This window comes from Balaenoptera physalus (genome assembly GCF_965194825.1).
Source record: "Balaenoptera physalus genome assembly, chromosome: 5".
Taxonomy (NCBI): domain Eukaryota; kingdom Metazoa; phylum Chordata; class Mammalia; order Artiodactyla; family Balaenopteridae; genus Balaenoptera; species Balaenoptera physalus.
In genome coordinates this window covers 46,646,823-46,671,992 of record NC_138884.1, presented here as the reverse complement: position 1 = coordinate 46,671,992, position 25,170 = coordinate 46,646,823, and the positions used below count along the sequence as shown (strand labels likewise).

The 25,170-nt window shown below is 37.6% G+C and overlaps 1 long non-coding RNA gene across 1 annotated transcript; it reads right to left on the bottom strand.

Moving 5' to 3' along the window:
- Positions 1 to 16,697: 16,697 nt before the first annotated feature.
- LOC309661115 lies at positions 16,698 to 24,755 on the bottom strand. Its single transcript, XR_014263866.1, has 3 exons — positions 24,684 to 24,755; positions 18,416 to 18,507; positions 16,698 to 16,919 (listed from the first exon to the last, which is right to left on the bottom strand). It is a non-coding gene; the product is annotated as an uncharacterized lncRNA (long non-coding RNA).
- Between the last annotated feature and the right edge of the window lie 415 nt (positions 24,756 to 25,170).

Sequence of the window (25,170 nt, the reverse complement as noted above, 5' to 3'; positions counted from 1 at the left end):
AAAAACAGATCTACCATATGACCCAGCAATCCCACTACTGGACATATACCCTGAGAAAACCATAATTTAAAAAGAGTCATGTACCACAATGTTCATTGCAGCTCTATTTACAATAGCCAGGACATGGAAGCAACCTAAGTGTCCATCGACAGATGAATGGATAAAGAAGATGTGGCACATATATACAATGGAATATTATTCAGCCTAAAAAAGAAACGAAATTGAGGTATTTGTAGTGAGGTGGATGGACCTAGAGTCTGTCATACAGAGTGAAGTAAGTCAGAAAAAGAAAAACAAATACCGTATGTTAACACATTTATATGGAACCTAAAAAAAAAAAAAAAAAAAAAAGAATGGTCATGAAGAACCTAGGGGCAAGACGGGAAAAAAGACACAGACCTACTAGAGAATGGACTTGAGGATACGAGGAGGGGGAAGGGTAAGCTGGGACAATGTGAGAGAGTGGCGTGGACATATATACACTACCAAATGTAAAACCGATAGCTGGTGGGAAGCAGCCGCATAGCACAGGGAGATCAGCTCAGTGCTTTGTGACCACCTAGAGGAGTAGGATAGAGAGGGTGGGAGGGAGGGAGACGCAAGAGGGAAGAGATATGGGGGATATGGGGATATATGTATACGTATAGCTGATTCACTTTGTTATAAAGCAGAAGCTAACACACCATTGTAAAGCAATTATAGTCCAAAAAAGATGATTAAAAAAATGTCCATATTTGCAAAAAAAAAAAAGATAAAATAGCTATTTGGTATTATTTTCACAAGGTACAACTAAACATTTCTTTAAAAATTTTTCTGAAGAGGGTGTTTTTTTCCCTTTCTGTACAAAACTTCCAAACTGTGCTGGTATACAGCACTCATGTCAAAATAGAAGGTGAAACATTTTAATTCCGCAGCAAGTGGAAATTAAAAATTCACAGAATTTGTTGAATTATACCAGGTATGGAAATGGCCTTCTCTTTCGTAAACCTGACTATCTGTATATTATACATAAGACTACATATAAGCATTATATAAGATTATAGAACTTAAAATTAGTTTATAAAAGATACAAATCTGTTAACCTAAAAGGAACTCCAGATTTTTATAGAAAATTCATGATAAGATCCAATTTCATTCTATTTAAAAATCTGAGAAATCGACAAATATTTTAATCACTTACAGGAGAATGTTTCAGTTATTTCTCAGCAACAATAATTGGTGAAAGTTTCTATGTATAATAATAGTAAGATGCTAAGGACATGAATTATATTGTGTCACCCAAATCCACCCAGTGGTGCTACTCATCATCCTTAACAGTTTTCACAGGTCTGCTTCCGCAAGCCAACAGTAGTCTATAAAAAAAATAGATTGGGTAAAAAAATCCACATGCTTAAACAGCTTCATACACCTATTCTAAAGTACAAACAAACTTTCACTGTTTAACCAAGAATATTCTCACTATCAGATGAAAGAACAATGAATGAAAAAACATGCAATCATATTAAAACATGAAACAGAAAACAGGACTTTTTCTGAGGAGGAAAATCAGTTTCATGATTTTGAAAAGCACACAAAATATCACATTTAATTTATTTTCTACTGATCATCCTTCTATTTATAATGCAACACTTTATCTCAATTTTTAAACAATGTCCATGGTTAAATTCTACTTATGTCTCAAAGAACATTAGCAAGATTTTAGTCTCCTTCTTCATCCTCTCCACTCATGTTTTACGATGGTTTAAATAATAGTTTCTAGTAAAAAAGTTATTTTCCTTCAGAACTTATACTTGTTTCTATATTTCTTTTTGCTTCTTGTATTACAGCTCTGCTGAAGTTAAACTAGCTCTCATTCCATTATAGCAAATAAGTTTATATCATTATTTTTGGTGGTTTAAAATGTGACCATGTTTCTAGGTATTTTTTTTTTAATTATTGTTTTCCATTCATCTAACGCAGCACAATATGAGCTTTTATAAGTGAGATACATTATTGCTTTTCAGTTTTAAGAAATTTTATTTTTATGTTACTAATTCTTTTAAATTTATTGAAACTGGTTTTATGGTTAAGTAAAAATGTAAATATTCCACATGTAATTGAAAAGCCTGCATAATATTTTCTAACTGTTATATATATATCCTTAAAATCAAAGTTAGAAATAATTTATTCAAATCTCTATATCCTTATCACTTCATTTTATTCTATTTTATGCTTATTTGTCTATTTTTCTCAGTTATTTTCTCCTCCCCTCTCTTCTTGCTTTCTGTTGAACAGACTGAAATCTACCCCCATCCCATTCCATTTTTCCTACTGGTTTGAAATGTGTATGTCTTATTACTCTTCTTTAAGTGGTCATCCTTAAAATTTTACACTGCATTCTGCTTAACAATTTAACAAAGCCTAAAATTAAACAAAATAATGCAGGGACCTTAGAATGCTTTAAGTCTGGTAAGCCTTTTCCAACTATATTTTCAATTGTTCTCTTAGATTTATCTTGTCTTCTTCTTTGAATTCCATCAACTTCATAAAGATGTTGTTGTACAAACAGCTTTATTACTGTTCAAATATGTGATTATACCTGAGGACCTGCCATTTGTTTCTAGCTACTAGATTATAAGTACTCATAACTGCCTTCTGTAATAATTTTCTTTCTTGCTAAGTATATCCATTAACACTTCTTTAGTGAAGGTTAATTGGCCTTAAATGCTCTTTGATTTTATATTTCTGTGAATGGCTTTATCTTACCTTCATTCTTGAAAGAGAAAGAAAGAGAAAGTCAATGAGTCTACAATTCTTGGTTGGTAATTATTCCCTCTCAGAACTTTAACAGTTCTTGTCTCTGATTTTGTTTGTTTATTTGTTATTCTTACCTTTTATCTGCTTTTAACATCTCTTGATTCTGGTGTTCTACAGTTCCAATATAAAGTGTTGTTTTGGGTGGGAATTTATTTTCCTTTGTATCACTAGGGATTTGAGAGGTTTCCTGAATCTAAACATTGGTGACTCTCTTCAATTTTGGGCAATTCCCATAGATTATCTCTTAAGTATTTCTTTTTCCCACATGCTCTTCCTTCTAGAACTCAGATCAGATACAAAAATCAATCGCTTTACCCTGTCCCCTAACCTGGCTTTCATATTTTCCATCTCTTCATCTCTCTGTAGTGCATGCTGGTTATTTATTTCAAACGTGTCTTCTAATTTGTTGAGTCTCTCTTCACCTGTGTCTAATCTGCTGTTTCAGCATTCACTAAATTCTTTATTTCAGTGATTACATTTTTCATTTCTCAATACTACTCTTTTTCAATTCTACTTGATCATTTTGATAGTCTCTTATTCTTTCCATTCTTCTACTCTTTTATTTCTTTATACATATAAAACAAATTTTATATCCTAAATCTATTTCAATATATACATTTATTTTGGTCTAATTCTGTAGTTTATTATTTCTGATGATTCTTCCTCTTGCATTTTATGTTTTTATTTTTATTGTGAGCATATGTTTCCTGGAAATGGATCTGTAAGAGCCTAGATGACTATATTCAACAGGAAGACAAGACATGGAGAGAAAGTGCCAGAAGTAGAGGGAGGGGTAACTGAAAGTCCTGATGGAAGAATGCCAGTGTAGCTAGGTGGTGGTTGTAGTTTAGGGTCAGTTAAAGGAGGGACTAGGAACAGGAAGTGAAGGGAAGGGACCTTTCAAGGAATAAATGTGTGTGTGTGTGTGTGTGTGTGTGTGTGTGTGTGTGATGTGAGGGAAGATTCGAAAATCTTTACCCAGAAAAGCAAGATCATCAGGTAAGTGGTCTTTAGAAAGATTATTCTGGCAGCAGGATAGCAAATGGATCAGAAGGAGGTGAGGTAGAGACAGGAAAATCATGAAGACAACAATAGTAAATGCCAGAGATTTAGAGGGTTTGAATAAGTCAGTGATGGGATGACTGAAGAAAAGGGGACATGAGAAAATTCAAGAGATGGGGCTAAACCTAACCTTTCACAATCAAACAGTAATGCTCTCTTTCCAAGGATCCACACCAAAGTTTTCATACCCATTCTAAGTGAGATGACATTCCACAGCATACAAAATATGTTTGACTTGGACACTAACACTCATTTCACTATCATAAATGTCAAACAACCCATATTGATGGTCAGATACTATATGTCTTAGAAGACTTCATAAAAAACAGCCAGATAACAAGCAGTATATGTTTCAGCAGCATATTGTCTTAATCTGGGGAGTCCTTTTCAGCTAACGGAAAAATATATAAAACCGAAAGAAGTCAAAGTTGCTAGTGACAATTTAATCCAAATAGCTTAATCTGAAAAGCTTTATTGCTTAGAGAGATATAATATTACAGAAAGCTGAAACATATCAATGTACTGTTAGAGTTTCTAATTCTATGACATAAACTTATTTTTAAATAGTCTTCTTTTGTAATATTGTCTTAATCTTGCAGTATTAGTGATAATACTTTGACTAATGGAAATACCCAGTATAAATGCCTTTCCCTAAAATTGCTTATCTGATTATTCTACCCAAAATCATGGACCAAAGTCACATTTCTGATTTTACACTTGAGATCAACAGGAGCAATAGTAATGGCTAAAATTCACTGAGGACTTACTATGTTCCAGGCATTATTTATATATATTAATTCATTTAATCTTCATAACAAGTCTATGAGATGGGTTATAATTATTACTTATATTTTTGGAGACAAGGAAGCTGAGACACAGAAAGGATAAGCAAATTACCCAGGGTCACACAGCTGGCATTCATCAGTGGAAGCAGAAACCTAATCCAAACATTCCTTTCATAACCACTCCATTCCACTGCCTATCTGAAAGTGTGACTCATTATGTTAGTACATCTTGTTGAATTTTATAGTTTTATGCTGTTTGAAGGAGTGCTGCTGGAATCATCTTCATTTATATACCTCCACTGTGCCCTTCTATGTAATTCTGAAAATACGAACAATCTTTGTTTGAAAATAGAGGTAGTCTTTAAGTGATAGCATGTGCATTTTGTCATGCCTTTGAGCTAGCTAGTCATAAAACTTCTCAAAGATAGTAACAGGTTTTGTTGACAGTAATGGCCAGCCATAAACAGACTCAGAAATTCCTCACCCTAGACCAGGGGGTCAAGTCTGCAAGCACAATGGGAGCTTCCACTTGATGTTGCAGGTTACTGGACACAGAGTCCATGGTTCTCACTCCCAGAGGCAGCTGTGACCCAAATGAATTTAGCCTCATGGGTGTCAAGGAGACAACTGGACACCTACTCTGAAGTGCAACGGCCACCTGTGCACCTGCAGGCCCTCTGCCCTGATGTGCAGTGAGCCTTTCCCACCTGGATTAGATGCTGCTTCAAGTATCAGGTAGACACTATGAACCAGGCTTGTGGAGAATGCCAATTACACACTGCCCCCAGGCACCTCTGTTTCAGGCTCCTCCTGAATATGGAGCCTTGCTGAGATCAGACTTGATCAAGATCTCCCTAGATAATAGTCATCTTGCCTAATAATACCTGCCAGAAGGCCTCCTCTTTGCTGCTTGTTGGTCTTTGGTAGTTCCCCTGACACCTGGCCTTTTCAAGCTCTCCCTCAGGGCTTCCCAGCAACTTTTAGAACAGGCACCATGCTTTTTATCAAAGCCTTGGGTCAGAAGTTATGTCAGGCATTTTCCTACTGGAAGAAAACAAAACACTCAAAATCAGCCAATGGATCCTTCCATGAACAAATCAGTTGGCTAGTAGAGAGCTCAGGGATAGTCACATAAAAATTCATTTTTATTAGGCCACCTAAAAAATGATTATAAAATACACGGGGGGATTCTGCAGATATTCTATATACTTTCAAGGTAGCATATTTAAAATATATTAATTTCTCCATTTATTTGGTACTTACTGAGTACCATCAGCAAAGCACTGCAGGAACAAAGAAGCGTGATTCTGTTTTCAGGAAGTTTAAAATCTGATTAAGGAGGGAGACATGTAACCAAGCATCTGTTCTATGAAGCCAGTAAGAGCCTGAAAGCTAGTGCTTTTCATAATAGATGTTAAACTAATTACCTAAATGGATTGTGCATTTTGCTTTCTTGTCAAAGTGATGCAGTCAAAGCACCTGGTCAAGGATCAAGTTGCAATCACTTCCTGGCTCCACCACTGGTCATGAGGGCCAACCTTTCCTGTCACAGTAGCTGGATAAGAGCAGTCACAACACAGACAAAACAGTGGAAGTCAGATCTGGGGATCTTGCTGGATGTTTGGGGAAAGAGAATCATTCACGTTTTTACTTATCCAACAAATATGTATTGAGAACCCACTGTCTTCCAGGACCATCCCTGTGCTCTGGGGATTAGGAAGTAGGAATAACAACAAAAAAGAAAGGAAGTCTCTGCTTTCTTGGAGCTTGAGCTGAGGGAATAAACAAATAAATACATGCTTAGTGCTTCAGGGTAATAAGGACCAAAGTCCAAATAGAGGAAAGCATTCTATCACTGTGATTAGGAAGGTCGACCTTGGACATGGAGCTACCAAGCAGATTCCTGCCTGAGCATCAAGCTGACACTGGGAAGACAGAGCGGAAACATGAAGAGAGGCTGATCCTGATGGCACAGCCTCATCTGGATCTAACCTTGCCTGAAATGCAATGATGTGAACCAACAATTCCCCGTTTTGTTTAAGTCACTTACCAATACCCCAGTCCTTCACACTCCCATTTCTTATTACTCCACATAGAATCAAACAACCATTAAGTCCTGAAAGTGTTCTTTGTGTGCAGTGTCACTTTTTCATTCTCACTGCCATCCTCCCACTTCAGTCCCTCTTACACCTGGGAAATGGAATAACAGTGGAAGACCTCAGGGGGATGGATCCCACAGGAAGTAGTGAAGGAGGAAGGACACCTCTTTGGCTGGCCAAATCCACGCAAGTCAACCCAGGAAGTCATTCGGCATCACCTCCATCTAAGAAAATGGAAGAAGATGCTCGTGAAGGCTCTGGGCATGTTGATGCTGGGGGTTGGGAAGGAGGCCTTGGGAGGGTGGGTAAGCCAGTCTCATCCCTAGGGAACTGGGATGGAGATTAAGATACAACATATGTCCTTTTCATGCTCAAATGCGCAATAGCCTGCAGGATGTATCTCCCCACTCTTGCTTCACCTTGCAGCAATATTCATGAGGAACAGGAACTTTCCCTAGGCAAGCATGCAGCCTATCTTCCAACAAATGAATCCTATCACTTACAAGAAGAACAAGTGAAATCAGTCCATAGCGATGCAAATCTCCCAAAGATCAGGTTTTCAGGTTTCTTAAAATAGATCAGTAGTTCATCATGACAAAAGAATAGTAAATAATTATGATCCAAAGTTTATTCTTATAAACTGGAGAATCAATATTATGTTTGTTAACCTTGTACCATAGTTCAAAATAGATCATTTGACTTACCTCTAATAGGTAATTGACTCTGAGATCTGTCAATTCTACTGTGTTCTATGCCAGAAAAAATAGTTTTCAGAAATGTTCCTTGTCACTTTAAGAAAGCAAAGAGTAATTTGGCGTTCGCTCCCTTAAACTCTCTTATACGTACCTTAACTAAACTCTAGTCAACATATCCTCTTTCAGTCCCCCAATTTTTTTAACCCCTCGCAATGACGGCATGGTTCACACCATAGAAAAGGATGTGCTCTGAAATGTCAAGGCTCACAGGTTTTCTTATCAGAACTTCCGTGAATCGAGACTTCCCTGGTGGAGTAGTGGTTAAGAGTCCGCCTGCCAATACAGGGAACACGGGTTCGATCCCTAGTCCAGGAAGGTCCCACGTGCCGCGGAGCAACTAAGCCCACGCACCACAACTACTGAAGCCCTTGCGCCTAGAGCCCACGCTCCGAAACAAGAGAAGGCACCTCAATGAGAAGTCCGCGCACCACAACAAAGAGTAACCCACGCTGGTCGCAACTAGAGAAAGCCCGTAGCCTCAGTGCCGCAATGAAGACCCAACTCAGCCAAAAATTAATTAATTAATTAATTAATTAAAAAAAGAAAACTTCCATGAATTAACACAACGTTGCAGAGAAGCCTAAGAATCACAGACACACAGCAGCTAGCCAGCTTGATGACATTACACAGCTATATTTTTCTTTTTATGTTGTATTATTATACTTTTAGTGTATAGCAATGTCCTTATTCTCAAGTTTCTAATCATCAAAGACACAGCAAACGTAAAGCTATATGACAAATCCTTAATTTTGATAATCTCCAAACATTTGAACAGATGTCTATAGAAACATATTATTTTTCTTACATCAGCCAAATCTGAGACATTAAAATAGTTAACAGTTCTTAAAATATTTTCTTCCATAATAGAAGTTTATATTAAAATTACTTTCTTTGACCTGAATCAAATTACTGAATTATTTTCGCATGCTAATCAGATTCCCTTTATTATATCTACTCGCCTTTAAATCAAAATCCTACCAGCCATTCCTTAGAACTGTATTAACAGGAACCAGGACCTGGGAAGGCCTCAGAGGCAGGTTAAGTGCTGCTGGTTCTAACGGTGGCTGCATAGCAATATCCTAGAACACAAAACACCTCCGACACGTGAAGGCAATAGTTTCAACTGGGGTTCAACTGGGTCAGGGCAGATGTCTTTGTATTTCCTGATTGCTCACATGCTCAGAAATCCAAAGTGGAGACTATCCGTTCTGCATGGTAACAAGTAAGAAATAGCTCAATCCCACGTAACTGGATTGTCACCTAATCCAATCTGTGCCTCTTTTACAACTATTGACAGTGGTTTTTAATTCCTTCGGCAGGTCTCTCTACCCAACCAGCCTCCCTTAAGACACACAAACATACGTACACACACATGGTACATCCTGCCACTTCTCCCACCAATTCACCACTCCGAGGAAGAGTGTATTTAGCTTAACTTTATCAAGCTCTTTGGCTGCCTGAGGATTTATAAATGTTAAAATAAAAACTAATTACAACCTTGAGAACTGCAGGTGGCACCTGGTCTTATGTCTCAAGGCAGCAGGTCGCTCCTGCATCATCCAAGCAGCAATGTCACTGCTTGCTCCTAAGCTCCAGAGAAACCCTCTGTTGGGTCTCGAACACCCCAAGTAATGAGATGCTACTGAAACGAGCATGTGGGGACCCTAGGTATACGCCACAGCGTTAAGTGGCTTCTGAGGTTATCGAAACTGCCACTGATTCCAAACAAGGTTCACCAGCCCCTTCCTCCCACAGTGGTCCAGTGAACACGTGGCATAAAAATGCCTTCTCCACAGGTGACAGCCACTAAGGCCAGAGATGGAACCACAGGTGATACAACTTAGGAACACATACATTTAAATATCTGATACACCATTTACCATAGCCCTAAAATGACTCATCCGAAAGTATCATATTTGCCAGTTTAAAAAACAAACTTTTTTCAAGTTTCTCTCCATGAGTTAGCTATAACTAGCACATCCTCCATGAGTATCTTTTCCTGATGTACTACCGAGTAAAAACTTAATAAAAGCCATAGCCTAGATAAAATATATCATTTTTTCATTTGTGATTAACAGCCTTGGAGGGAGGTTTTTTTTTAAACTGGTCCATTAAATGGGCATATATTTAAATAAAAATTATATAGTTTCTAACTTTAAACTACTCAAAATTTCAAGTACTTTATGTTTCAATTCTATTTCAAATCAGTACACTGAAAATACCCATTACCTGGAAACTAAGGAGAATATTTTTATTTTTTATGGCGAGCCAGACTCCCTATATTATTATTGAAAAGTAAAGTTTCTAATGAACCAGAAAGGAAATTTATTGTAAAGCAACACTCAAACTAAGCACATGTATTATCACACAAGGTTATGTGTACACCTACCAGACATGTGCAATCTCTATGTCAAAGCATTGTTTTCAAAAAGTTAAAAACACAACACGTACAAATATAGAACAAATGCATGCCAAAGAATCATAAACTCATTAATGACTAATCCAGTAAAAGAGCATTTTGAGAAACTAGGAATTTACAGGCATTTATAGAAGAACATTAGAATGAGATTGCTAGGTTACAAAAAAACTGATCAATGTCCTACAGGGCAATAAAACCTTTGTAGTTACCATATGTACCTGAAAAAAAAAAAAAATCATCAATTTCAGCTTCTAAACTCCAATCAAATAGTAAATGACCAAGTCAGACATGGGTGCATTCTTCTAGGTAATTAAACAATCATGTGGGCCTATTAAACAATGTTCCTGCATAATGTCAAAAGGTCACTCTATCATACCCTCTCTTTTTTTAACTTTTTATTTTACATTGGAGTATAGTTGATTTACAATGTTGTGTTAGTTTTTACAGTATTTACAAGTTGTGTATAACTTTAATTAGCACACAGATTTTAACCTTATGCCATAGAACTCAAACTGGAAAAAACATGTATGATATTTTGAAGGAACGTATTACATATGGTTTCCTGCCTCTCAGAAATAGGTAGACATAAATAATTCCGTTTTTAAAAGTTATTCAATATGATGCAACAGAGCCTATAGCAATCAGCACCGCAACGGGCCCCAGGTAGGCAGATTGAGTGGGGACACTTTGGAAGTTACTCTGAAGAACTTTGTATGTTGAAGCCAAGCCTTTAAAGGCTCTGAAAAGTTAAGTGGGGAGAAGATCCAGAGGTTAATTTCATATTTGTTTTTCAGGATTAGAATTAGAATTGCAGGTAAACCCTGGATCTATTCATTCCAAATTGTTTGAACTCTTTTATACTTTTATAAGTATACTTTTATATTCAAATTCTGATTTTGATTTAAAGGGAAAAATTCAAATTCAAATTTGCTCAGTTAATTGAGATTTTTGTCAGTGAATATGTCCTTTATTTAGTACTCTTGAATGATTTGGGGTTGTTTTTCCAAATCAACTCAAAGGAGCAGACATTCTTGAGCTCCAGTCTTCTCCCCAGAACAGGCTTTCAGGCGTGGGAGGGTCACTGATAATGTGTCTTTAGGGTCATTTTGTTTGTTTGTTTGCTTAAAGAGTCTCCCCCAGTTGCATAAGCTTCAGGACCCTCACAGCTCTAGCCTTGCCTGTCACTCTGTGTTGATAGTCACATGGACTTTGTAAGTTTTTTTGGAGAAAAAAATGTTGTTGTTTTCCCGAAGTTTTCAAAAATATTCTGACCTCAGTATTTCTGGGAAGTTTATTCAAATATGATTTTTAAAAAAAAACCGTCCGTTTACCAGTTTGTTGAAGACTCTTTTCAACAAGTCCAAGCTCCAGTGCTTACTAAATACCTCTCTCCATATTCTATGCTCATTTTCCCCAACCTGTTTCACTGAATCACGAATGGATTCCCCATTCACCTGCTCCAGGGGCACATCCTCTGATAGGCTCCCTCCCTAAACCAAGGAACATATTACATATGGTCTAATGTCTTTCAGAAATAGGTAGACATAAGTAATTCAATCTAAATATCAACCAAAATACTGACATTTTCTTATTCAGATTATATCTCTTCTTCCTCCCCAAAGATCTGAAACTTCATAAAGAAACAGTAGATTCACAGGGATAATCCTGATTAACTTGGAGGATTCGACTCACTCTAGAAAACCACTAAGCAAACTATTGAGACAAAAAGAAGCCTGCACCAATTAAAACAGTAGCAGGATTTTAGTCCATATTACCCAAGGTGAAAACTTCTTTATGGACTGTATTGTCTTAGCACACATGGCATTACTTGAGATTGACTGTGCTCACATAGCAATAGAATATGTTGATGACACTTAGCAAATAATTACAAAGAATCTGTGCCATTGAAATGACAGGAGTTCTGACAACCAATACCCTTGAGAAGAGACATTTGATAAACACACTATTAGACATTCACTTAAATCAATTCTCACGACTTTATACGTCTTAGCAGTTGTAGCATTATGTTCAGTTCCTCCATTCTGCAATTCATGTATTTTTATACCAAATTCTTAAGGTTAATCATGTTATTGGGTTAGGATAATTTATACAACAAGTGTCTCACTATTATACGATGTATGTTATTTTTATTTTAAAAGAATAATATTGTGTGATAATATCTATTAGAGGATCATATTAATAAACTTTCATTAAAGATGATACAGTAACACTTTAGCACATAGGAGCCATTGCTCCAGTGAAGAAAGGATTCAAATCTGATACAAATCTTCAAATTGAGGTGCTAATATATTTGCCTAGATCAAGCACTAGGTATTACATGAAGAGCACATGTTTGTCTCCCATGCTGGCCAACAAAATGGGCTTGATCTGCTCCCCCAACCAAGGGCAGAGACCTCTCATACATATGCAGGACATAACAGGGAAGAGACATTGTTGGATAAAAACAAATCCTCATTACCACTCCTAGAACAGTGATTCAAGTTGTGTGCCCCACCTGTAGTGGGCCAGAAATACATCTTTTATTCTCACAACAGGAAGGGCACTTTTGACAGGGGAAGGAAACAAAAGAAGACTTCTAGAGAAAATTACAAGTACTGAGATTTAACAAGGTGCGGATGAATGTGTAACACTCACTAAATTGAACCCCTGGGTCTATAAATGTCATCATTTACGTCAAATAATCACCATCAACAGCGGCTGAAATGTCTAACACTGGCTTCAGTCCTTTTCAGAGACTTCAGTCCTTTTTCTTTTCACTGGGGAGTAGAGTTAGGGAGGACAGCAGCTACTAGCTATAGCTGGCACTTTATTTATATGGGGAAAATAATTCAGCTGTAAATTAACTTCCAATTGTGTTGTTCCTTAATCGGGAAAGAGTAAACATTACTCCTCAAAGTGACATGCGATCCAGGAGACAGATTTACAACACTAAATATGCAATCAAAATATTGACATTTTCTTATTCAGATTATATCTCTTCTTCCTCCCCCCCCCAAAAAGATCTGAAAGTTCATAAACAAATAGTAGATTCACAGGGATAATCCTAAAACAGAGAGCTACTGCCCTCTTCCACTTGTGGCTCATGGTAGGAAGTGAGCAAACCAACCACTGTCTGCACAACAACTTCTGGAAAACAGGGCTCTAACTTGGAATCTATATTCTATCTTTCCTCTTGCGTTCCATTTAAGAGGATAACTCCATTAGAATAACACTTTCATCTTGACTAAATACAAAGAGTTCTAGAAGGCAGACCAAGTAGAGATGCACAATTTTTAAATATCAGGTCCTAGAGGATGCTGTCCATTCAACTTGTTTTATCTTCAAAAAGAGAGAGAATAAGAGAAAAAAAAAAAAAAAGCCCATATTTTTGGCTATTTAGAAACATTACTCTCGCCCTGTGTAGACTCCTCCTGACTTAAAATTTCCCATTAATTATAAAGATTCATGTCAAAACATGGATAATTTCTGAGATGTCAAATGTTTCAACCAAGTCCTGTATGAGAGTATGTCTTATGCCAGAACCTCACCCAGGTTGACACCCCCCCCCCCGCCCCCGCGTCTGTCTGACTAATTTACTACTGAGAACCAGTTGTAAATAGAGGAAAAATGTCACTGTATCCTTTTGGGGAGAAGATCTTTACCTTTTTGAACATTTACATACAGTTCTCATTATTTTATCAGGGCTTAAGAATATTTCATTTTTGTTAGTTTTAAAGTCTTGTCTGAAAAGATTACTTGAGTTCTTAAAACACTTCTTAGGAATAAAAGGTTAGTGATCAAAAGACTTGAGCAAATGCTGGTGTTCGTGATTTCTTATTGGTAGCCTAAATCCCATCCTGCTGGCAAACTCCTCTTTAGAATTTCTCAAAGGATGGGACAGGACTAAAAGAACCCTCTACCTTGATTTATGTAGTAACAAATTTCAAATATGGGTTTGAAATACCTTGCTTGTATATACATCTACACATACAAACAAACACCTCCCAAATATTCGAGAGTTAAGGAAAAATCCAATTGGTCAAATTAGCTAATCTAGACTATAATACGATAGTATTATATGTAATATTATAATAATAATAATATATGTAATATATATAATATATATATTATATATATAATAGTAATTATATATGTAATCTAGACTATATAGACTATCTAGACTAGACTATATATATGTAATATATATAATATATATATTATATATATAATAGTAATTATATATGTAATCTAGACTATATAGACTATCTAGACTATTACATATTACTATAATATGTAATCTAGACTATAATACGATAGTAATATATGTAATATTATAATACTATAATATAGATTATTATATTATAATATAATAATCTATATTATAATACTATAATATATAGAATATAATAGTCTATAATCTAGACTATAATTACCTCTACTGCCACAAAGGATACTGTCAAATGAGATTAGCAAGCAATTATCAAACACAGTTTGTGTACCCTCTATGAATCTTTAAGTCTGCAAAGACATTTAAATATATACTTGACACTTGAACAACTATAGTAGCCATCTTTGCGGTGATCAAGGACTCTATAGTATCTAAAATGTTCTTAGCCATGCAAATTTACATAGGTACTTTTAACTTACTGAACTTTTAATCAGAGTACTAAACACATCTAAATAAAACAGAGGCTGAAAAGTGAAAACTAGCATTGACATTTGAAGAGTCAGCCAGAGACCCAGACGAACTGAGCTTAGAGATATATTCAGTTCAGAAAAGGATATCTGCCTGGATATTCAGACATGGAGCACCTCAGAGCATGTGACTCTTAAAAAAGATGCTCAGTATGAAGAACATGATACCTCTGTGGATTTCAGGGAATAAAATACAAACAGAAAATAAAGAATATCAAAATAACTGATCTTGCAATATCCTGTAATCACAACTAAGGAGACAAGAAAGGCAGCACAGCACTCTGCTTCTCTTATAAGGGAAGGATTTTTGAAGCCATGTTTCCTTTAAGTAAGAGTGACCTCTGGTGACTTTTTAATTGCACCTCAGTGTACTATGTTAAATTATTCTACAATTCTTTTATACTAGCAAATCATTTAGTACTACATTTTTAATTTCTTAGCAAAGTGATAAATGCTTTACCGCAGGACCTAAGGATTTCATGTAAATGCCTCCATTTTAATTAATTCATGGAAATTGTGCCCAAAGCTAAATTAAAATTCTGTCTGAAACACGGGGCAGTATTTTCTTAAAGGAGACTAAGGCTCATTTTCAGGAGTGACTCATATAATATGGCATTAAATCAGCTGATACTAAATGATGACAACACAAACTTACCACAGCCTCGGGGCATATATGGATGAATGCTGGAAGGGTAACTCTTTGTACAATATGCTTTTCACTTTAGCACAAACTTCCTGGTAAGGGCGGAGTTCCCCAGCCCACCCCACCCCCAGATAAAACTGGATACCCAGCAGCAAGGTCGGTTTCTAACATGCCTACTAGCACTTTCTTGAAATGCATAATAGCTTGCCTTACTCCCTACAACCTGATTTAAAAAAAATTCTTGAGGGGGATGGGGTGTGGATGTAGGACTAAGGGGGCTTTCTTCCAATCCCTCAAGGAAAGAAAAGCGCTATGATGGAAATTTCAATCTGAATAACACTTCGAAAACTTTTTCCGATTTCCAGATTAAAATGCCTTGAGGTCGGCTGAATCAATTTGGCTAGCATCTTTAGATCAGACTCACATTGCCAGTCCAGAACTGAGAGGTTAATACATCTTCACTGAACCAACAAAATGAGAAACACAGCACATCACAATATACAAGCATGTGCACTTGCAAATGAACCTGAATGGCAGGTTATGTTTTTCCTTTAAGCAAAAGCCTTCTAATTCTGAGGGGTCTATCCTTCTCGTAATTCTGGGGACTAACCAGGTTTGCCGCCTGGGCTCTGCTGCGGAACCTGCCCGCCGCTGCAGCGCCCGAGTTCTTGGTACCCGATTCCGCAGGGCGCCAACTGCAAACATCTACGCTAATGCAGGACCCGGCCAGGTCGGCCAACGATTTCCTTTCTGACATAAATCCTGCAAAATGTATTCATAGTAAAAAGAAATAAATGACATATTGGCATGCTCTTCTCTCCTCATCTCCTGCTATTCTCTCTCTGGTCTCTCTCCGCCTCAATATTCTCATGCTAATTTTAGGTTTTACTAGAATTTGAGCTTTCTCAATGAATATTCAAAACAACAGCACACAGACAAAATTCAGCTCACAGACAAGTCAAAACAGGCTTTGTGTATTACAGACTTGAAAAGTGGAAAAACCATTGTAAACCATCCTATCCAAGCGTTGGGACTTTGCGATGTTTTTTAAATGCCTCATTTTCAGAAGCAGACCAGTGATTCCATTTGTAAAATTCAATTATTTTTTTAAAAAACACGAATTCTCAGTTGTCAGTATAAGTTTTAAAAGATTTGCTGTACTCACAAGTATTCCCTGCTGCTAATGTACTCCAGGGCTTTGCAGACAAAAGAAAGAGCATCCTGAGACAGGCTCCCGCGGCGGAGTCCATGTTCACAGTCGCCTGGGCTCCCCACCCCAAAACCCAAGGTGTCCAGACAGCTGCTCTGAGCCGGAGTCTGCAAGCTCCCTCCCGCTCGGGGTAGCTAGCGCTCCCTCCTCCGGGCTCGGCGAACCCGCGCAGCCGGCGGGCGGGAGCCCCAACCTGCAGCCACACCCCCACCCCACCCCCACCCGCTCCCGCCGCGCTGCGAGCTCCACGCGTCCCGGGCGCTCCTGGCGGTGGCGGGAGGAAGTGCGAGTCAAGTCGGTGAAGGTCTTCAACCTGCACTCGCTCCGAATCCGAATCCGCGGTCCTAGCTCCTTCACCGGCAGGTTTCCCACTCTGAACAGCTGAGCAGGTCAGTGGACTTCAGTCTGAGACCGAGCTTCACCACGCTGATGATGCTTGAGCATTAACACCGATGCTAGGAAAAATGTGAGTTTCTTTTTTTTTTTTCTTGGTTGAAAAGAACTTAGGACAAGTAACTAATCCGGTTTGAAGAAAATATTTACATGTACTGAGAACTGTTGTAAAAAAGACTGCTTTTGTTTTCCCAACTCATTTAATGATTCATATTTAAAAATAAAAACCTAAAGAACCTTATTATGGTAATCATTTCGAAATATATACGGTTATATATACAGTGTTATGTGTCAAAATACATCTCAATAAAGCTGGAAAAAATTAAAATTAAAAAATAATTAATTAAAACACCGACCCGACTTCTACTATAATGTCAGCATTTTATTATGTATATTCCTACTTGGAGATTTGAGAATTGTGGTCAGCAGATATATAAAACTAAAAACTGGCATCCTGGGAGAAGGAATCTTACTCCAAATATCATCAGGGAAGTGACCTTATGTTAAGTAGGTAAACTGAATACACTTAATTGAAGAATGAAGAGTTCTGAATCAACTTCTATATACTGTATGTGTATTCCTTTCCATTCAAATTCTTTAATACAGTTACCCAAAAGTTCATATTGAAAAATGATGGAATATAAAAGGCATCTTAAATAAATAAATAAATGGATAGATAAATAAATGGATAGATAGATAAGCAGATAAATAGATAAATTGTTTCGGAGTATACACATAGAGGCCTGATGGCCCATGGGGGAAGAAGGATTTCAAGACCCATGACCTTGAGGTAAGTCACATGGCCTCCTCTACTTCCTAAAGAGGCTGCCAGCAGATGTAAATGAAGGAGGGATGAGCATGGCATCACTAGGATCAATACTCTCCTAAAAGTGTGACCAGACTCATGACAAATGCGCTGAGACTTAGGAACAGTGTCCAGGCATTCTTGCACCATCCAAAGTGATCAGAATATGAAAGTAACTTTAACCTTGAGTAGGGCGTTATATGCCTGAGAACAAAGCAGAAAAGCTGTTTTTATTATTTCTATTCTGCAACCTGGGTAAAAAACAAACACAGGAATAGAAAATGTAAATAGCTTGGCAAGGCCACAGAATTTACAAGTAGAATTTGACCCAAATATGTAGATTCTGATCCCAACTTTCCAGCTTTCTCCACTCCTACTCAGGGCCCCTGGGAATCAGGAACTCTTCCCACTCACCCCATCAATCAGCAGTCCCGGGAAACACTGAGCAAAGCTTGCTCGGAGGGTGCATTTAGAACCTTGAAAAAAGCCACAAGCGGTAGAGTGACCTTCATTTATTAGTCAGACATTTTCCTAGTGCCTAATACATGTCCCAGAACCTGAATATGGTATTTCTAATTTTTAAAGCAAATATAAATTAATGATTTACATTAAGTGTCTAATATTTTTTAAAGCCTATACAACAGACAGTCTGTGTGTGTGTGTCTGTGTGTGTGTGTGTAATCTAAATAAATGGTCACAGCATTCCTTTGAAGTAAATGTTACTCTGCCCATTTAATGGATAGACAGACTAACCTCAGAGAGTTTAATGGATGTGTCACAAAGCAAGCCAGACTTGGACCAGGTCAGCTGAGCTCTGAAACCCCTTCTCACTGGCCCTCAGGTCTCTGAAACAGAAAAGTTGTCACCTGTGAAAACTCTATTCAGTTGTTCATGGGAAATCCATTTAAAATGGGTTAGAAGGCGCCTCAGTAATTGATGTCAATTAAAACCAAAAAGGACAATGCTGGTAAATTACTTGAGCAGACATTCAGGATGGATTTTCCAAGTCAGAGATGAAACAGCCCACGAGGGATTGAGATTTGCAGGCAGATGTCCTTGTGCAGTGCACAGCATTGACCACTGGACAGCACTGGGCCTGTTACATGATCTTCCAAGACAAGGGCAGCCCCAGGTGAGGAGGCTTGAAGAGACCAGGCAAAGCAGGGCCCAAAGCAGGGACTTGCTAGCAGACAGCTGATGCGACTCCTGGTTTTACCCCTTTCCAGCTGCCTTCTTTCGCTGGAGACTTCGTGGCTTTGTGCTTCACTTTTCTTGTTTGTAGAATGGTGATGATAGCCAGTCATAGAGCCATTATGAAATTACAGGTGTGAAACCCCCACAAAGGGATGGAAACTGCTGAGCATTCCACGTACCAGCCCCAGAGCTGCCCTGGGAGTTGGTACCCACCCGTGAGACCCCCGGCAGCTGCTCAGCATCTGTGATCCTCAGCTTCGTTGTCTGTTTCATAAGATAATAGAAGTCTTACCAGCAGACAACTGATCCAAGGGTTACAGGAGAAAATGAATGTCAAGTACTTAACACCATGCTCATCCACAGGGCGCTGGATCAGGTAGGCTGATGCTAGAGCTCCAGGCTCAGAGGAGAAAGGATGCCTAACGGGACCGCCAAGGCCTCCAAGCTAAATCCCTGCAGGTCAGGGGCAGTCCGCTGCATTCTGTGACCTGTTTCCACAGCCCTTTGCTCTTTTATGTAAGAAAGATGACAGATAATCAACAAGGACCTACTGAATAGCACAGGGAACTCTACTCAACATTCTGTCATAATCTATACGGGAAAAGAATCTGTAAAAGAATGGACACATGTATACGTATAACTGAATCACTTTGCTGTACAACTGAAACTAACACAATATTGTAAATCAGCTATACTCCAATATAAAATTAAGTTAAATTAAAAAAAATCAAAACAAAGGAAAGGTGAACAAAATGTGTAGATCTAATCTTGCACATTTCTCTAAGTGATGATTCAAAGCCCACAAATCACGCACGCGCATATATGTATGTGTCTGCAGAGTTCACACCAAACACAAAAGAGAACTTGAAATCAGCACACGTCACAAATAAAAGACAAGAAATCAACTTCCGATGTTCAGAAGTGTGTGGACCCTCATATGTGTAAGTGCAGACAGGCTGCCTAGGAAAGTATTTTCTAAGTGAAACTACACCCTTGGCATTTCCTGACCAAAGTCTTCTGTTTTCCTGCTCACCTGGGAGCAGTCTGTGCACTCAGGATTCCCTACCGAGAAGAGGAAGGATCAACTCACCCCACCCCAATGAAATCCTTTCTCAATGCTCTCCATAGATCAAAACATGACTCCATTCATTTTTCTTCTTTATTCAGCAGTTTTCTCCCTGTAAATTATTTCTGCGTGTTTTATCTAAATCTGGGAATACATTTAACTTTACTCTTGTAATGGGAACAGATGTATCATTAAATCCTCTGAAAGAATACTGTGAATAAAATATAATCGTATTTCTATTAGGAGTCATTTTTCCCATAAGCCCCCAGGCAACAAATCCTGAAGAACAATTATGGAGAGACAGACTGCAGGGAGAAGAATTGTCACATGTGTGATAAAAAACACACTGCACGGTGTCTTCGCAGGTTATCTCTGATGAGCTATGTTCCCTATAACTAGCCCTTGGAAGCCCTGGTTTTAACAACCAAAGGATTATGCATCTAATTACATAAATCTCAGCTAGAGAATAGTCAGCCTCATACTGTTATCCGAAAAACTAAGTTTGCCTCTTGGTGGGTGTCGAGCCAAAAGACACAACCAAGACAAAGAGTGAGAGAAGGAAGGATTTGTTACTTGCAGCAAGTAAGTAGAACACTAGGGATCTTTCCCAAAGCGGTGTCTCCCCAAACAGCAAAACTGGGGAAGTTTTAAGCTAAGGGTACATGTATATTCATGAAAGGGCTTGGGAGGTAGGCAGAGCCCAGGCTTTAGTTGATTGAAATCCGGAGGATCAGAAAAGGTCAACGCCATCATCCCTTAGGTTCCGTTTGACCTGGTGGTTGAGTGCTTCAGGCTAATCTTTACCATGGAAACAGAACTGGAAGTCTTTACAACTGATACATTATTACTAGTGCTACTTCTCTTGCCTGATAACAGTCAGCATTCTTGTTTTCCCTTAAGATCCTTCATTACTGAGACCTGTTCAAGGGCAAGCACTCTGGCCAGGCTTAGATCACAAAATGGCTTGTACTAAATTAATAGGTGTTCTCTTATGTCCAGAAAGCCATGCCTGGTTTTCTTTCTCCATAGACCCCCTACCTTATCTGCTTATACTATTTCTTTCCAATTCAGCCCATTTCAACCCAGTAGGACTTTTGGGGACTAACAAACACTGGTATCTAAGATAGAACAAACCACAACTAAGAACTTGAAGTATAAAAGCAATACTGCATGGTATTTCCAAAAGTGCTTAATAAACATTTCACAGGATTGTGCATAAACAACACACTTTTTCTGACATTCTGGCACAAGTAGAATCAGAGAGGCTTAACGTTAAAATGAAGTGCAGAGTCAGCTGTCCAGCATTCTACCCAATTCAAGCACCACAGTCTCCAATATCATCTTGCACACATGTCCACTGATGGCAGCAGCTGAGGTGCATACATAGAGAGAAAAGGGAGATTCTAGAACTTCCTTCTATCATATCACAAAGAAGGATAAATTCACAGAATCAACTACATGAGTGTCCAGGAAAAAAAATTCTTTTTTTTTTTTTAAACTTTTTAAATTGAGATATATTATACCCTTTAAACAAAATTTCTAATTTTATGAAAGGCATAAAAGGTCACAATTTTTCTTTACTCCTTTGGGGTAGGAAGAGGGAGGCAGAGTTGAGTGCATCCTTAAAAGTCCTTTTCTAATTTAAAATTAAAATCAACATCTGATCTTGACCTAAGAATTTTTCTATTGAGGTATAATTGACATAGAACACTATATTAGTTTCAGGTGTACAATTCAATGATTTGACATTTGTGTGTATTGCAAAATGAACATCACAGTAAATCTGGTTACCATCAATCACCATACACAGTCACAGATTTTTTTCTTTCTTCTTGTGATGAGAACTTTTAAGATTTACTTGCAGCAACTTGTAAATATGCAATACAGTATTAATAACTATATTCACCATGCTATACATTACATCCCTGTGGCTTATTTATTTTATAACTGGAAATTTGTACCTTTTGAACCCCCTTCACTCATATCACCTACTTCCCACCCCCATCCCCACCCCCCCAGTCTGGCAACCAACTATCTCTTCTCTGTATTTATGAGCTCCTTTTTTTTCTTTTTAAGATTACTCATATCAGTGAGACCAGAGGTTATCTTTCTCTAACTTATTTCACTTAGCATAATGCTCTCGAAGTCCCTCCATGTTGTCACAAATGGCACAATTTCCTTTTTCTTAATGGCTCAATAGTATTCCAGTGTGTGTATCACATTTTTTTATCCATTCACCCATCAATGAACACTGAAGTTGTTCCCATGTCTTAACTATTGTAAATAATTCTGTAATAAACATGGGTGTGCATATATCTTTTGGAGTTAGTGTTTTCATTTTCTTTGTACAAATACACAGAAGTGAAATTGCTGGATCATATGGTAGTCCCAGTTTTGATCTTTTGAGGAAACTCCATGCTATTTTCCATACTGTCTGTACCAATTTACATTCCCACCAAGAGTGCACAAGTGTCTCCTTCTCTTCATATCCTTGCCAACACTTGTTATTTCTTACCTTTTGATGATAATCATACAAACAGGTGTGAAGTGATATCTCATTGTGGTTTCGATTTGCATTTCCCTGATGATTAGTGACGTTGAACATCTTTTCCTATACCTGTTGGTCAACTGTATGTGTTCTTTGGAAAAATGTCTATTCAGATCCTTTGCCCATTTTTAATTAGATTGTTTGTTTGCTATTGAGTTGTGCGAGATCTTTATATATATTAGATATTAGCCCATTATCAGATACATGATTTGCAAATATTTCTCCCATTCAATTGGTTGCCTTTTCATTTTGTTGATGGTTTCCTTTACTGTACAGAAGCTTTTTAGTTTGATGTAGTCTCACTTGTTTATTTTTACTTTTATTGCCTTTGCTTTTGGTGTCATATCCAAAAAATCATGGCCATGACCAATGTCCAGGAGCTTACCGTATATGTTTTCTTCTAGGAGTTTCATGATTTCAGGTCTTAAATTCAAGTCTTTATTCCATTTTGAGTTAATTTCTGTATGGTGTAAGGTAGTAGTCTAGTTTTATTCTTTTGCATGTGGCTGTCCAGTTTTGCCAACACCATTTGTTGAACAGACTGTCCTTTCCCCATTGTATATTCTTGACTCCTTTGTCATAAATTAAGTGACCATATATGTGTGCGTTTATTTCTGAGCTCTCTATTCTGCTCCATTCATCAATGTGCCTCTTTTTATACCAATACCATACCATAGTTTTGTAATATAACTTAAAATCAGGAAGCATGATGCTTCCAGCTTTGTTCTCTCTTAAGATTGCTTTGGTTATTCAGGGTGTTTTGTGGTTCCTTACACATTTTAGGATTTTTTTGCTCTGTTTCTGTGTAAAATGCCATTGGAATTTTGATAGGGATTGAACTGAATCTGTAGATTGCTTCTGGTAGTATGGACAGTTTAACAATATTAATTCTTCTAATCTTTGAGCCACAGAGTATCTTTCCATTTATTTGTGTCTTCTTCAGTTACTTTCATGAGTGTCTTATAGTTTTCAATGTACAGGTCTTTCACCTCCATGGTTAAATTTATTCATAGGTATTTTATTCTTTTGATGCAATTGTAAGTGGTATTGTTTTATTACTAGCATATAGAAATGCAACCAATTTTTGTATATTGATTTTGTATTCTGCAATATTACTAAAGTTGTTTATTAGTTCTAACAGTGTTTTTTTGGTGGAGTCTTTAGGGTTTTCTATATATAATATCATGTCATCTGCAAATATTGACAATTTTACTTCTTCCTTTCCAGCTGGGTGCTGCTGATTTCCTTTTTTTTTTTTTTTGCCTAATTACTCTGACTAGGACTTCTAATACTATGTTGAATAAAAGTGGCGAGAGTGGGCATCTTTCTCTTATTCTTGATCTTAGAGGAAAAGCACAGAGTATGACATCAGCTATTGGCTTCTCATATACGGCCTTTATTGTGTTATAACCAATTTGATTTTATTGCACAGAATTGAATCTAAATTCAACCATAAGCATTTCAATGATTATCATTAAAAGTCTTTTTAAATTGAAAACAAGACTGAGAACTCGTAATACTGCTGGTTAATTAAAAAAATACACCCTTAAGGATTAAGTTTATTCCATAATTCCAGTGATATTTTTTTAGGCTGAAGTACTGATGAATGAAGTACTCCAATGTAGAGGAATCTTGAAAATACTCTGAGTGAAATTAGTTAGTCATAAGGAACCATATATTATATGAGCCCATTGATATGAAATGTCAAAAAGGACAAACCTATAGGGACAGAAAGTAGATGAGTGTTTGCTTGGGGCTGTGGGAGATGGGAGACTTGTAGGCTAGAAAAAGAAAGATTTCTTTTTTTGGAAATTGATAAAATTTCCAAAATTTTTTTTATCAATAAAATTGATAAAATAGATTGTGGAGATGAATGCACAACTCTGTGAATATACAAAAAAACAATTGATTTGGACACTTTAAGTAGGTGAATTCTACAGTAGGTGAATTATATCTCAAAGCTGTTTTTAAAAAGGAATACAGAAACTCTAGAAAAACATTGAATCCATTGACATCTACTTTACCACACTATTCCAAATAGAAATGTAACTGAAAAATGGGAGTTAAAAAACATAAGCAGCAATATCCGTTATTTACTGCCATAATAATGCTGTGAATCAACCAGAAACCTCAGTGGCAGACACCACTTTACTGAGCTCAGGGGTCTCAAGACCACACTCTTGGCTCAGCAGGTGTTCTGGTCTCCTGCGCACCTGCCTTGGGGAGGCTGTTGTCCGCTGATGGAGAATGGCCCCATCTGAGATGACTGGACTTGTGTATCATTGCTCAGCAAACAAACCCAGGCACCTCTCACCGCGGTGGCACAGAACTAAGAGAAGAAGCAGAAAAATACAAGTCTGTTCTGATCTTCGTGTGTCACATCAGCTGGCATTCCATTGACCGAAGTAAATCTCATAACCTAACTCGGGATCAAGGGTCGGGAGAACAGATTCTGCCTCTTCAGTAAAAGGAGCTGAAAAGCCATGTGTCAAAGAGGGTGAATCCAGGAGCGTGAAGAATGAGGACCATTTAGACCTCAGTCTCTGCCCAGCACAGGGTATTTATGATGGAAGAAAACTGAGCAGAAATTAAATATTTGCCATCTGGCAGCTTCACTTTCTCACCATTTTCACTTAAAATTGTATCAGAGGGCTTCCCTGGTGGCGCAGTGGTTGAGAATCTGCCTGCTAATGCAGGGGA